Below are 13573 nucleotides of genomic sequence, written 5' to 3'. Positions count from 1 at the left end.
GTTTTTAAAATTTTCAGATATTTCCGCCATTGCAGCATTTCCAGATAAATCTACAAGTATCGTCTGTCTCTGAATGTAAGTCAACTTTCAATTTCCTTCAATTGTTTCGTCTGTGTTGTCTTCATTAGAGGAGTTTTCAGTTATAGAATGGATAAGGCAAATTATTCACAGAATATGTGTAACAAATAAACTTGAGATAAATAATCAGAAACACACAGAAAGATTAAGGTATTTAGGTTTAAACTACATTCAATTCCAGAATGAGATAGCATCTATAACCACTCAAAACATTTCTAAAATCTAAATCAATATTACAGCAATTTCCATCCATAAAGAAATTTTGAAATGTATGCGTATGTAAACTTATTTCAGTCAGTGCTTTAGTTTTAGCAAGAAATAAATTATTTCTGAAATACTTAAATTTAATTTTTAAAATATCAGTTTTTTTTAGATAAAAAGATGATGAAATGTGCTGAAAATATTGAAATATTTAGACAAATATTTGGAATGAAAAAATAAATCTGGGGAATATCTATATACCAGATGGAAAGAACATATTTCTTAATAAAAGTGGTTATATCTTGCTTTTTGAACATATGCAGTTGCATCTCTGATTAAAAGAATGATGATATTCTTTCCAGAACTGTATGTCCTTTGCAACCATAGGAATTGAGAATTTTCTGAATTTAATACTTAAATTTTGGAAATAACAAAAACTTTAAATATCACAAATTCTAGATTAAATTATACTTCATTTTTTGAGTAAAATGATAAGACAAATGAACATGTTTATTTTTATATGTTATTTCACCTTAACGAGTTTGTTTCCACAATAGATTAAAACGAACCATATAAAAAAAAATTGCATTAACATTTCAAAATTCAATACACAATTATTAAATTAAGTCATAGAATTTGCATAAATGCATTCATAGAATTCGAAGTAGATTTAAGGGGGAAAATGACAGAGAGAGAAATAGTGTGTATTTTGACGCCTTACCATAAACAGAGAGAAAACACTTGCTGTTATGCTCTAAAAAGGATATCCCATAAAAGAATTACCAACTCTAATTTTCTTCTGAGAAAACCTCTTTTAGAACAAGGAAGACATGTGTATATATATATATATATATATATATATATATATGATTGATAATCGATAGCAAACTAACGTACAGAAGCCATATTAAATACAGAGAAGTTCGCCGAAGCCAGTATAATCGTACCGTTAATTGTGTGGAAATATCCTCTTTCCCTAAATAACAAATTGAAAGGGCTTATTCATATTTATTATCCCCAAATATAGCAAATAAAATCGCTACCAAATGCTTGTTATACATGATTTGCTTTTAGTCTTATTGCGTTTTAACTATCCTTTCGTACTAAATCGAAGACGCTGTACAATTTTTATAACTGACTTTTTCCCAATATCATGAAGCGTTTTCAAGATAGGAACACTAACTCTGTTATTTGTCGTCAGGTGGTGTTATAATTCATCTTACCGTTTGGTGCATGTTATTTACATATATTGGATGTATACTAATATAGACACCACATTTGCGGCAATACTTGTTGATCTCAATTTAGGGCAGGACTTTATTGGACATACTGTATTCTCAACAACTAAAATATTCCTAATTTAGGACTATATTAGTATTATTAATACAACAAATATTAATGCTACTATTAAGATAAATCAGAATTGTTACATCAATTTATTTATAAATCAACTGAATCCATAATTTAATATCTAATTCATTTTCAAATTAACTCATATTCCTATTAATCAACTGTCCCATGCAGCAATATCACAATGGAAACTTCTGAACGGTCAAATGGCAAAATAAAAATTCGAACAAATCGTATTGGAAAATATCAGATACAAATAAATAAAATTCACGAAATTATATCCCACAGTTTAGTGGAATTTAATACATAATTTGGTTTCTCTTGAATACCATGAAAATATAGTTTAAAATTTAATGTCTAATCTCGAAAAATTCAACCTTAAATTGATATATTGTTACGAACTTGCGATGCGGCTACCCAGCATAGTGGGTTCCATAGGAGGTCCCAGAGCTTGGTAACAAACTTGGAGACCATTTGGCGACTTTGGCGCCAAAATAGATTATACCCGAAACATCGATTTTCCCGATCCGTCGAGTAGGAACGTAAATACGCCTCGAACGTTCATGATTGGTTGAGAGGCGTCTAGCCCCACCTCCTGAGACCTATAAAAGGAAGCAGCCGCAGCTGCAGCACAGTCGTGAACCGGGAAGGGGAATTGAGAAGAGGTCGGAAGCGGCAGAACAGAGCAGAGTAGTGTGAACCAGTGGTGAGTCGAGTGGTGAATTGAGTAGTCGGAAGCAACAGAGAAGAATGGTCGTCGATCAGCGCAGTCGTCGTAGTCGGAAGCGACGGTGAAGAACTCGTCTCCAAGGGACTAGCGGAGCAGCGACGGAGTAGAGCTGCTGTGTATACTGTTGTATGCTGTTGTTGCTGCACGTCTAGGCTGAAGATAATCGTCTTCTGTGCTGTATATAGTTGTTGTCTTTGTGCTGTCCTGTGTGTCTTCGTGCAAATAAACGTCGTTGTTTTATTTTCTACTGCCACCTGGTGATTGAGTGTTCTCCACACCATATAACTCCCACTATCCAAACAAACCCCGAAAATTCCGTAACAATATTATTTAAATTTTAGAAAACTAGAATTGATCAAACATCTAACAAACACGGAGCGTTCCAAAATACAATATTACACAATTGCGATTTAACTCAAATGACCAATGCCAGATTATTATTTCATTTTCGGAAATGTTTTCTTATGGATTTAAAAACCAAACTAAGCAAATGCAGTCATGTTCTACTATCGCGCACAAATATGGTTCCGAATGAATACAATTGCGCCATTCAGTCGCGTTATTAATATGAAAGGAAATGGCAAACGATTATATTCGTATCAACAAACAATAATCCTTTTTAACATCATTAATCTCTTTAAATAATCGATTGTGCTGAGCTCGAATCATCATCGCGAAGCGTGAACGAATTTTCATACGACCAAGGAATTCTCATTTCGAGTCAATGGCTTGAAAAATGCAAATGGCGCTCTGAAATTGGAACAGACATGTCTCCAGCCTTTGTTTACTTTCAAAATATCTACGAGGGAATGGCATTGGAGATTCATTTCTCAACCTGGTTGTCTTTCCGCTCGAATCGCTCGGGCCTTTGATGGCTGGTATTAATTTTCTAATAGTTTCTTTGATTACTTTTGCTATTGATTGCCTTCTCTTCGAAGCTGTGATTAGTCTTTTGACAACTTGAAAATGTTTTCACGGCCAGTGAAAGCAGAAAGCTCAAAAGCTATGATTGGTATGAGATTGCAAAGAGAATTTCTCAAAATGAAATAATTGTGAGGTTATTCTGGAAATATGAAGGCGAAAGATTAAATGAAATAGTTTTGGAATATAATACGATTTCTAATTGTATACAAGATATAAAATTAGGTACTAATAAATAATTTAAAATTTAATTATGGAAGTTTTATTTTTTTTACACATAGAAAATTAATTCTATTAATATTTTATTTAACCAGCTGGAGTATTCTTCCCAAAACCTTCTAGCATACTCTTTAATAAACTTGTCATGCCAGAGAATGCCTTGCACGGCACTGGCGTACAATAGTTAAGAATTATTAACTTTTGGCGCGAATTTAGCATTTTTATCGAGTCTATCGCCTCACCTTGGCGAGTTATTAGGCGATTTATTCCTGGCATGCCGTTAACATTATCCGAAAATCGAATTCGTGTTTTAGACACGTTTTTCCAACCGACTGGAGCAAACATATGATAGAAAAACTGCACTTGCAGCCACAAAATCCCATACGAAAGTTGGTATATTTTAAGGCATTATATTTTTGAATTATCGCGTTTACAGGTTTCTGAAAATAGAGACCGTTGGACAATCAATCAGTAGTTGGATTTCGCATGGCATGTGTTTACACTATAGATGTTAAATCTGTGTACCGAATCTCATATATCTAACTCCCTTCGTTTTGTAGTCTCCATGTTAATTCATATTTGAGTAACGAGACAGACAGACAGACTTCTTCTGAACGAAGTTTGCTCAAAATTTGATAGAAATCTAAAAAATTTGGTGTAAAGACCGCATATCAAATTTTATTCGTCTCTCTCAAAGCATGTCTGAATTATCTTTGTCATATACAGAAAGATAGTTTCCAAAAATGTGTTTTTCGAACTCGGGGTCAAATTCAGGAATTTATCAAAATCTCGAGTTCGAATTTTTTGACGATTCCTATGCTTTTTCTATCCTACATATGCAAGAAAGTAAAAACCGTAAAAAGTTTTCGCATTTTTTGATATTTTATTAACGTAGCTTACATTTTATTGAAGAATTATCAGGAAATGCAAGAAAGTCCGAAGCAACCCCCCTCCCCTCAAAAAAATCGCTTCTATACAATTAACACGGCTGGTTTCAAATGAAACATACCTAGAATTAAATCATATATGAATATACCAATAAGTCTTACAGCTGAGGTATACACAAAAAACAGCATTTTTAGAAATTGACTAGAGGCACGCTAAGAGCAAAACGTCAATTATGCAACCATAACAACACCCTCAGTCTACAGTGCTTAATGTTATCACCTGGAAATGCAATGCACATTCCAAAGAGATAATCGACTGAATTGTTAGTCTGAGTTTTATATGTTTTCTAACAATACATGGAATTTCCCAGAAGAATCTCTAGATTTCAGTTCTCCGAAAACTTAGGACAAAACCTTTTACATTTTCCAGATCCTTCATTTTAATCACCAATATTGTGAAAATCGTCACCCATTCTCCAAACAGCTACTAAGTTTGTACAGAAATTGGGGAAATAACTGACCTCGCATCCATTCAATATCCATTAAGAATTGTTGCAAGTCTATCTTTCTAACCATTCTCCGAACTTGGCAAGGAAACGATATTATAGATTGTTAATGAAATATTAACCAAATATCAGAAAATGAAATACCATATTCAATGTGGAAATATGTAAATCATAAGAAAACATGGAAAAATAATCTCTGGCATCATCTAGGAATATTATCAATCTAATTATACACTGGTGTGAAAAACTTAAGCAACGATGTAAACTTTAATTAGGTAGCCATGAAATTGCAGAAAAAGGGTTATTGCGATCAGTACAATGAGCACGCGATTCAGTAGAAAAGTGATGCGTATGCAAATGTCAGAAACAAAACACCATAGGCGACGAGAGTGTACGCAAAACGCGTACAGTCGGTACGCGTAGCTCAAGACTACAAGGAAAAGAAGAACGGAGGCGCAATTAAAGACATTCGCTGCAAGTACAACTGATACTTTCATGAAATATGGCTTGAAGAATGATCATAAATCTGGAGGAGGGGCGCAGTTTGATCAGTGTAGTTGAAGAGTTCGGAATTAGCAAAAGTGTCATTTCGCCCATTTAGAAAGCCTTCCAAACCTCAGGTAGAGTTGTTAGAAAGGTTGGTGGTGACCGCCGTAAGAAAACAGCTGCAGTGGATGACCGATACATCGTCCTGTAGGCGAAAACAGCCAGATACCAGTCAGCAAGAGCCACTGCTCAACAACTATGTACAGCAACAGGGCGACCAGTGTCACGATTTACTGTTGTCAGATGCCTTCACAGAAGTGGCCTATTGCCCCACCGCCCTGAACGCTGCATACCTTTGAAAGTTGACCATCGGTGGTACCGTTTAAAGTAGTGTAAGGAGCACAAAAACTGGACATCTCATCAATGGAGCCGTGTCCTCTTTATGGATGAGAGTTGTTTCAGTGCCACGAATGATTCTCGACACCATTTGACTTAGAGAGAGTTCGGGACATGGTTTCATCCCAGTAACATCACGAAAAAAGACCTTATAATGGTCCTGGAGTTGTCACCGGGTAGGCATTATGCAGAATGGGAGGACTGAGCTCAACGTTTTCAACAGAGGTTTTGTAACCAGAGATCGCTATTTTAAGGAGGTGATCCTTCTCCATATGTGTCTGTTCCGAGGTGCTATTGGATCAGACTTCGTTTTAATGGATGACAATGCCGGCAATCATTCCTGATCAATCAGCAGTCATACCTGACTGCTGATGTTCAGCAGCTATTGAAAAGTGAAGATATCACTCGAATGGATTGGCCAGCATTCTCTCCTGATTTAAATCCCATAGAACATGTGTGGGATGTTTTGAGAAGACGCCTCCAGGGAACACCCAACAACTGAAACAGATGCTTATGGAGGAATGGGCACTCTTACCTCAAGAACTATTTGACAATCTGGTGCTGAGTATGAAGAGGAGGTGCGAAGAAACATTGCAGTAAGGGGAGGGCATATCCCATACTAAGGAACATCTGCTTATTGTTCTACCTCTTGGACAAACAATCATGTGTAACGATACTATGAGTTCAATAAAGCCTTTTTTTTTTGTTTGATTCCATACTATATGCATTGTATTCAATTTTTCTAAACTGTACTGTCGTCATCATTTAAGTACAAAATGCTGCTCTCACTTCTGAATTTCATGTCTCTCAGATTATTTCTCGTGGAGTTATAGAAGAAAAAGCAGCTGTTGCTTAAGTTTAGCACACCAGTGTAGTTAAATACTGTTCATTTCAGTATTCTGAGACGACCACTTTTCGACGATTCTATCTCATTAAGGGGTGAGACGCGAAAGGATGAGCACATTTCCTTAATTCGTCATCAATCTTTGACTTCGATTCCCACCCTCTTAGATACTTTTTCTTCCAATTTTTTTTCACGTGTATCTGAATACCGTGTCTTTTCTGATTTTATTATTTTATTTTAATCCAGTCTGCAAGTAATCCAAGTTTATTTTATTGTTAAATGTAAACATCTCCTCCTTTCATCTTTCCTCTCAGCCTTATTTTGCAGAATGAAACCCAGCCTAACGCATGCGCAAAAGCGTTCAGGGTTTTGGAATCCTTTGGCAAACAATAAACATATTGTTAAAAAAAAATCGCTGCCAACAATTTGAATTATTTTGAGTACCTATTTGTAGTTGTTTTATGGGACAAAGGGGAACTACGATAACCATGGATTGTTTTAATATGAGCAAACAATAATAACAAATATTTATAACTAAAATGAAATTAAAAATTTATATTGCTTCGTATTTATTCCGAGTAATTTAATTTATGCCAGATCCAATGTATATATTTATATAATACTGAAAATAATTAATTTTGTCTCCTATTACGCTCGTGTAATTACAGCTATTAAAATATCCCTTTTCGAAGTTAATTTTCAGATTAAAAACAAACCTTCAGATCAATTTAAAATGAATGCTGAATTAATCTTTTCACGTGCTTATTTCAGAGATCCCAGATTAGATAATGATTTTTTATTAGTTTCTTTTATATAAATTTATTTTCAGAAAAAGAAATTAATTTCGATATTTTTGAGAAGTTGAATTAATGGTTTTACTTTAAGGAGGTTTTTTTTTTACTTATTGAGGATAATTTGATGAAAATACAATTTCATCCTTTCATGCTTTAATTATATTTTAAATTAAACGCGAGGATTTGTTTTTATTTCAAATATTTACATTTTCTTTCTATGTTCATCTTTTTTATAACTATCTTATAAAAGATACTCAATTAAAATTCTGTAATTTTTTGTAATTTTTTATTACTAAACCAATTGCTTTCTTCTTTCACTTTAATTGATATTAATATAAAACTGTCATTAAAAAATAACTAAGTAATAAAAAACTTATTAGAATAATTTAGAATTCCATATTTTAAAAGATGTAAAATTAAAATACAGGGTGGTTATAATTAAAGTTCCACTTTGAAATGGTCATAAAAGGAAAATTACTGGACCAAATGTTATCACACTTGGCAATAGTTTAAAAGAGGTCATGGAAATTTCTTATCTGCCAAAAAAGTTCAAAAACTCACCACCAGGGGGAAAATGGCGCTGTATTCAATATTGTTAAATAAAATGCTCCATTGTTTTTAAAAAATGGTGGAGGTCATATTGAACATGCTTTGTAACACGTTTCAGAAACGATTAAATACATTTTGCCTTGTTTTGCTTAACAATATTCCATACAGTGCAAATTTATATGTAATATATAATATTTTGGAGATAAGTTACAATTCATAAAAGTTTGTCTAAAGTCATAAAAATGCAATTATATTGGATACAAAAAGTCGTTAAAAATAAATATGCATTACGCATTACAAGAGTGCGATAATTAAAATGGAAACGAGTTGGTAAATAGCAAACGATATTCTCATGGAAGCGAGAAATTAATTATTTGAAAGTAAAAAATCATAAGCTAGCAACGCAATGCGATGGTGACGTCACTTTACACAAACGCCAAACATGTCATCATAATGCCATTATACATTTAAGTACTTGAATGAAGTATTTCAAATTCCCTTTTTCAAAAATATAATTTCACTTTCTGCCTTTTAATGTAAACTATTCCGATGATTAGCAGAATCTCATTTCCTTATCTTTCAACAATGGAAGAAAAACAATCGATTTACATGTCCATTTGAAACAAAGAAAAATGCTTCAGATTTATTCCGGCAATGCTATCGATTATTGAAAAAAAAAATTGCACATTTTTTTTTCAAAAAATATTTAATTGAATGGCAATTGAATAGACAATATTAAAAAGACTATATTTTAAATTTTAAAACAATAAAAGGGAAGAAAAAGAATTTTAAGGAAAAATATTTTCGAATTTCATTATAATAAACATGAACTCTTGATTCAATTTAATTAAAATTCAAATAAATAATACTCATATGCCAATTTATATCGCCAATAAATTTGGTATTTTTGAGTGAAACGATATATGCTATAGATTGCCAACTAATGCACAGATAAATACACATTTTCCTGTATTATTAATAAATATAAATCCATTTGTGTTTTTTAAATGCATTAAAGTAAATTTTATTTTCTATTTTCTTTTATATATTAAATTAAGTGAATTCTTATTGGATTATTTAAAACCAACTTCTCATGCATACATGCACTTGAAAGCATCGTGTGAAGTTTTTATTCAAAAGGAATACCTTCGCCGATGATTTTCTGCCACTCGAGAGCTCTGCTGTATTATTCAAAGGGAAGCTTGGAGGAGTGTATCTTCCGGGAGAATCTCATTTCGTATCCCGCTCGCTTTTATTTACATTTTTCGTCCATTGGCCAAAAGTGCTCTGTTTCTTGGGATTCGAAGCGTTTTGGCATGGACTTTCGATTTTAAAATAAAGATATTCGGGAAATGTTACTTACCTATACAATGTCTGCGTTATCTCCGGATGTTTCGAGCGGAAAGATGTTTCAACAATTCTATTTTGAGGATTGAAAATCGAAACGAAACTTCTTGGTTCATTTTATCCAGAAAATACACACTTTTCATGAAATTTTTCATGTAGCTCAGTTTTTGAGAATTCATGAGAATTCTTCTGTGTCACTGTTTAAACAAATATAATGAATTTCAAATTTGTTATATTGCGGAAAAGTGTTATATTATGATACCTATTGCATAACTTTTTTTGGAAATTTCTTTTTCATATGCTATTTATTTACTGGTTTCATGTTAGGTATAAAAATTCCATATTTACTATGTTACTTTATATGTTGCTGCATGAGATCTAGACTTAGTTTCTGGTAACAATAAAATATTTTAGTATTTTTAAATCTAATTATCCATTAATAGGTCATTTGAATTTTGTCAGTAATAAATATAACAGCCAATTAGACAAAGAATAAAATAATGTTGCCTACATTCTTCGTTCTTCAACATAATCACGGATGGAATCAACATACAGCGTTTAACGAAAATTCAGATAAATAGACCAGTGCTTAGCATCGTTGTTACTCTTAATGAAGAATTAACCAAAAAGATATAGCTACCTAAATTTCGAATCCTTAACAAGAAATGTTAGAAAAATAAGGCTTGATTGAACTGTTTTATCTTCAACTACCATTATTTGCATCAGCCATTGAATTCTGTATGCAGTAATTTTTGCAGAGTCCTCAGATAGAGGTTAGAAGTGGGCATTATAGTTTCAAACTAATGCCGCAGTTACATATACAGTGGAGAACACATGGAATAAAAATATTATTGCACTTGTCATTTTTCGAAGCAAAATCTGTTGAAAATGTGGAAATCGATATATATTTCAAGCGCCTTTTATTTTCAATGTGTTCTTGTATTACCACAAAAATTTGTAATATTCTGATAAATATGCAAGGTACAAAATTTTAACACGTTTTGATTATTTCTTAAGTGTTTATTTAAAGATAGTATAATATGCCACCAATGATTGTAATGAATATGAATTGCTTTTTTTTTACTAAATTTAAATTTTTCTAAATAGTTACCACCTATATATAAAAGATATCCGCTATTTAATAATAATTTACATCTATATAGGGCCAACATCGTTTAGTTATGACAATGCTCACAGTTAAAAACATCTAAATTTCTGCATATTCCGTTTCGATGGTTATCTTCAAGTCTTTAATCATTGCCAATTTTCTGTAAAAAAACTTCAATCTTAATAATAAACCACAGGAAAAATTCCAGTGATATATTATGAGAATGTGTATCCAATTTATCTAACTTACATCTAATGTCAATATGTAATTTTTCCATTTAAATCATATCATTAATCACTATCAGTCTAGAAAGGTTCTTGACTTTAGATGATACACTTCCAACACCCTTTCTTCTTTTTCTATGGCCATCTATGATCTCAGTTTTCCAAAAATTTAACGTTAAGCATATTCATCTATTTCATTCATATTTAATAACATGTCAGGATTAACCACGAAAAGGGCTCTACGAAATCATTTTTATGATTTCTTAGCATTTAGCACTTCCTTTAGCACTTCAACTCAAATTTCTTTCTTTATATAGGAATTTATATTACGTTATAATTAATTATCTATTAAAGCATGAATAAAAATGAAATTCAGCAGTATCCTGTAATGGTTATGTGCTGGTTGTCAAACTGTGGAATCCGGAAATACCACTTGCTGATGCTAGAGCTTGTTGTTTGAGAGTTTTTAAACAAAAACTCTCATCCTGCTTAAGTATACGGATTACATTGATAAACAAACTTTTGAATAAAATAATACGGGAACTGCCATGTACGCAAGACAGCCCCCATTTAGAGCGGTTCATGCATAATTGCTAAGGAAATATGAAATCATCAGCAACACAACCATGGACTTAATTTCTGTGGAAGCACCTCACGTCATCTTGGATCTGACATTTAACAAAAATCCTCGTCAGTCTTGAAAATTTAGAGGAAGCGAGAACCTATATACTTAAGCGAACAATTTCTTATTCAAGAAATTCTGACTAGCCCCAAATTGGGAAGGGAAAGATGGAATCATTTTGGAAGATGATTCAGCTGTAACATATTTTTGAATTGATGGATATGCATTTAATATGTGGTAATGGACGATCTATAGTAAGCGGTACAGAGAAAGACATATATCAAATCACCAATTTCAAGGATATCTGTCTTTGAGGACATATAAACTCACTAGGATAGCTGCTTCCCCTCCTTTTTTGTGCAGACTTCTTTGAGAGAAGAAAAAAATTAAATTTTGACTTCACTAACTTAATATACAAGTAAACACATTCACAGAAAGATGTATATATAATGCATTTTCATACCAATACTTAGTAAACTCGCTATAAAAAACTAAAATCATGTTGCTTATAAAGAAAAAAAAAGTTATTACTTAACTCTCATAAAATAAGGAGGAAAAAAAGAAGTGGTCAATATTCAAATAATAATAATAATTCTAAATTTAATAGGATTGTAACATTGTTTGCTTTCTACGGGAGATTGAGTATCTGTTTTGAAACTTGATTATTTCAAACTAAAAACATTTTCTTTCTCCACTTATTTTCTGCATTTATCTTTTTAATAACTGAGATTAACAAAGTACTTTCACCCAGATATGTATTCGAGAACTTAATCAAAAGCATAAATGGAGATTTGGTAATTGCTATATTTTGCTGCTGAACAAAACGGGATCAATGATGTTGCCATAAAAACTATTTTCGACTCCTGTCACACATTTGTTCAATCAAGGGATTCTTTCTCATTTGATGGTTTTATTACTTTTTTATGTAGTCTTCTTTAAATGGATTTCTGATCCATATGCTTTCATAAATTTTCGTAAAGTAGCAATTAAAAAAAATAAGAAAAGACCTTTCTACGATCCTCTAATAGGCATTCTATGGCCCACAAGTCTATAGGTTGGGAATCCCTGTCCTAGAACATCAAACATCAGTGGTCCTTACATTTATTTCATGGATAATATAATCGAAGTGGCAAATAGAGGCTATTTCTACATGATTTGAAGCAGAGGATCCATACATGAAGGCATGTAAAATCCTGCAATAAGGTAGATGAAACAAATTTCGATCATTTTGTGTATTAATGAAATTTATTTTCTAAACACTATATTATCTACCTCCCTTCTGTGCTGTCACATTTTGTTTTAATATCGTAACGGCTGCTTTTCTAGACAAATTGTTGTACAAAAATGATCTGTATGTTCTGAGGAATGAGGGCATTAAGTGTGTATATTTTTTACAACCATTATACACACATTAAATAATCTAGTGAAATCGTTACGGCCCTCATATTGAAATGTGTGTGAGTTTAGAGACAGAAGTAACACACCAGCCAATTCTTACTATAAGAAATTTGAGACTTGATTTCATGTGTTTTATGTTCTGCAACATAAAAAATAATAAATATTGGCGGAATAAATCAGGTTGCATCTGCAATTTTGCTATCAAAAATCAAGAATTTTCCACCATGTTTGTAAGGTTCTTAATTCTCAAAAATGTATAAACAGTAAATAAGAAATAAAAATTACCTAATGTATCCACTCTATGCATGAACCCAAATCTAATTTATAAACTTTCAGCGATAAGCATATATTTTCTATTTTAAAAAATGCTATGCATACAGTGTAATATTATATTGTTATTTAAATTAATAAATATATTAAAAAATAAATAAATACTTAGCCGGAATTTTTAAACAATACCCCCACCCCTTTATATCAACTACTCTTGAGAAAATAATATTTTAAACTAATAAAAATCCCATTTTTCGGGACAAAATTGATCGAATTTAGCTAGTTTGAATTTCATTATTTTTTGTCAATCAACAGACAATTTGAGCATGTGCTGGCTGCTTATTGGCAGAGTTTTTAGAATTTGGTTATTGATATAACCAAAAATCATTTAATAACCAATCTCTATTATATATATTAGAAAATAAATAAATACTTAGCCAGAATTTCTAAACGACCCCCCCCCCTCATTTATATCAACTATTCTTGAGAAAATAATATTTTAAACTAATAAAAATCCCATTTTACGGGACCAAAATTGATCGAATTTAGCTAGTTTGAATTTCATTATTTTTATCAATCAACAGACAATTTGGGCATGTGCTAGCTGTTTATTGGCAGATTTTTTAGAATTTGGCTATTGATA

Source organism: Argiope bruennichi, chromosome 3 (assembly GCF_947563725.1).
Source record: "Argiope bruennichi chromosome 3, qqArgBrue1.1, whole genome shotgun sequence".
Lineage (NCBI taxonomy): Eukaryota > Metazoa > Arthropoda > Arachnida > Araneae > Araneidae > Argiope > Argiope bruennichi.
The sequence above is the reverse complement of the archived record's forward strand: the minus strand, read 5'-3'. Positions refer to the sequence as shown.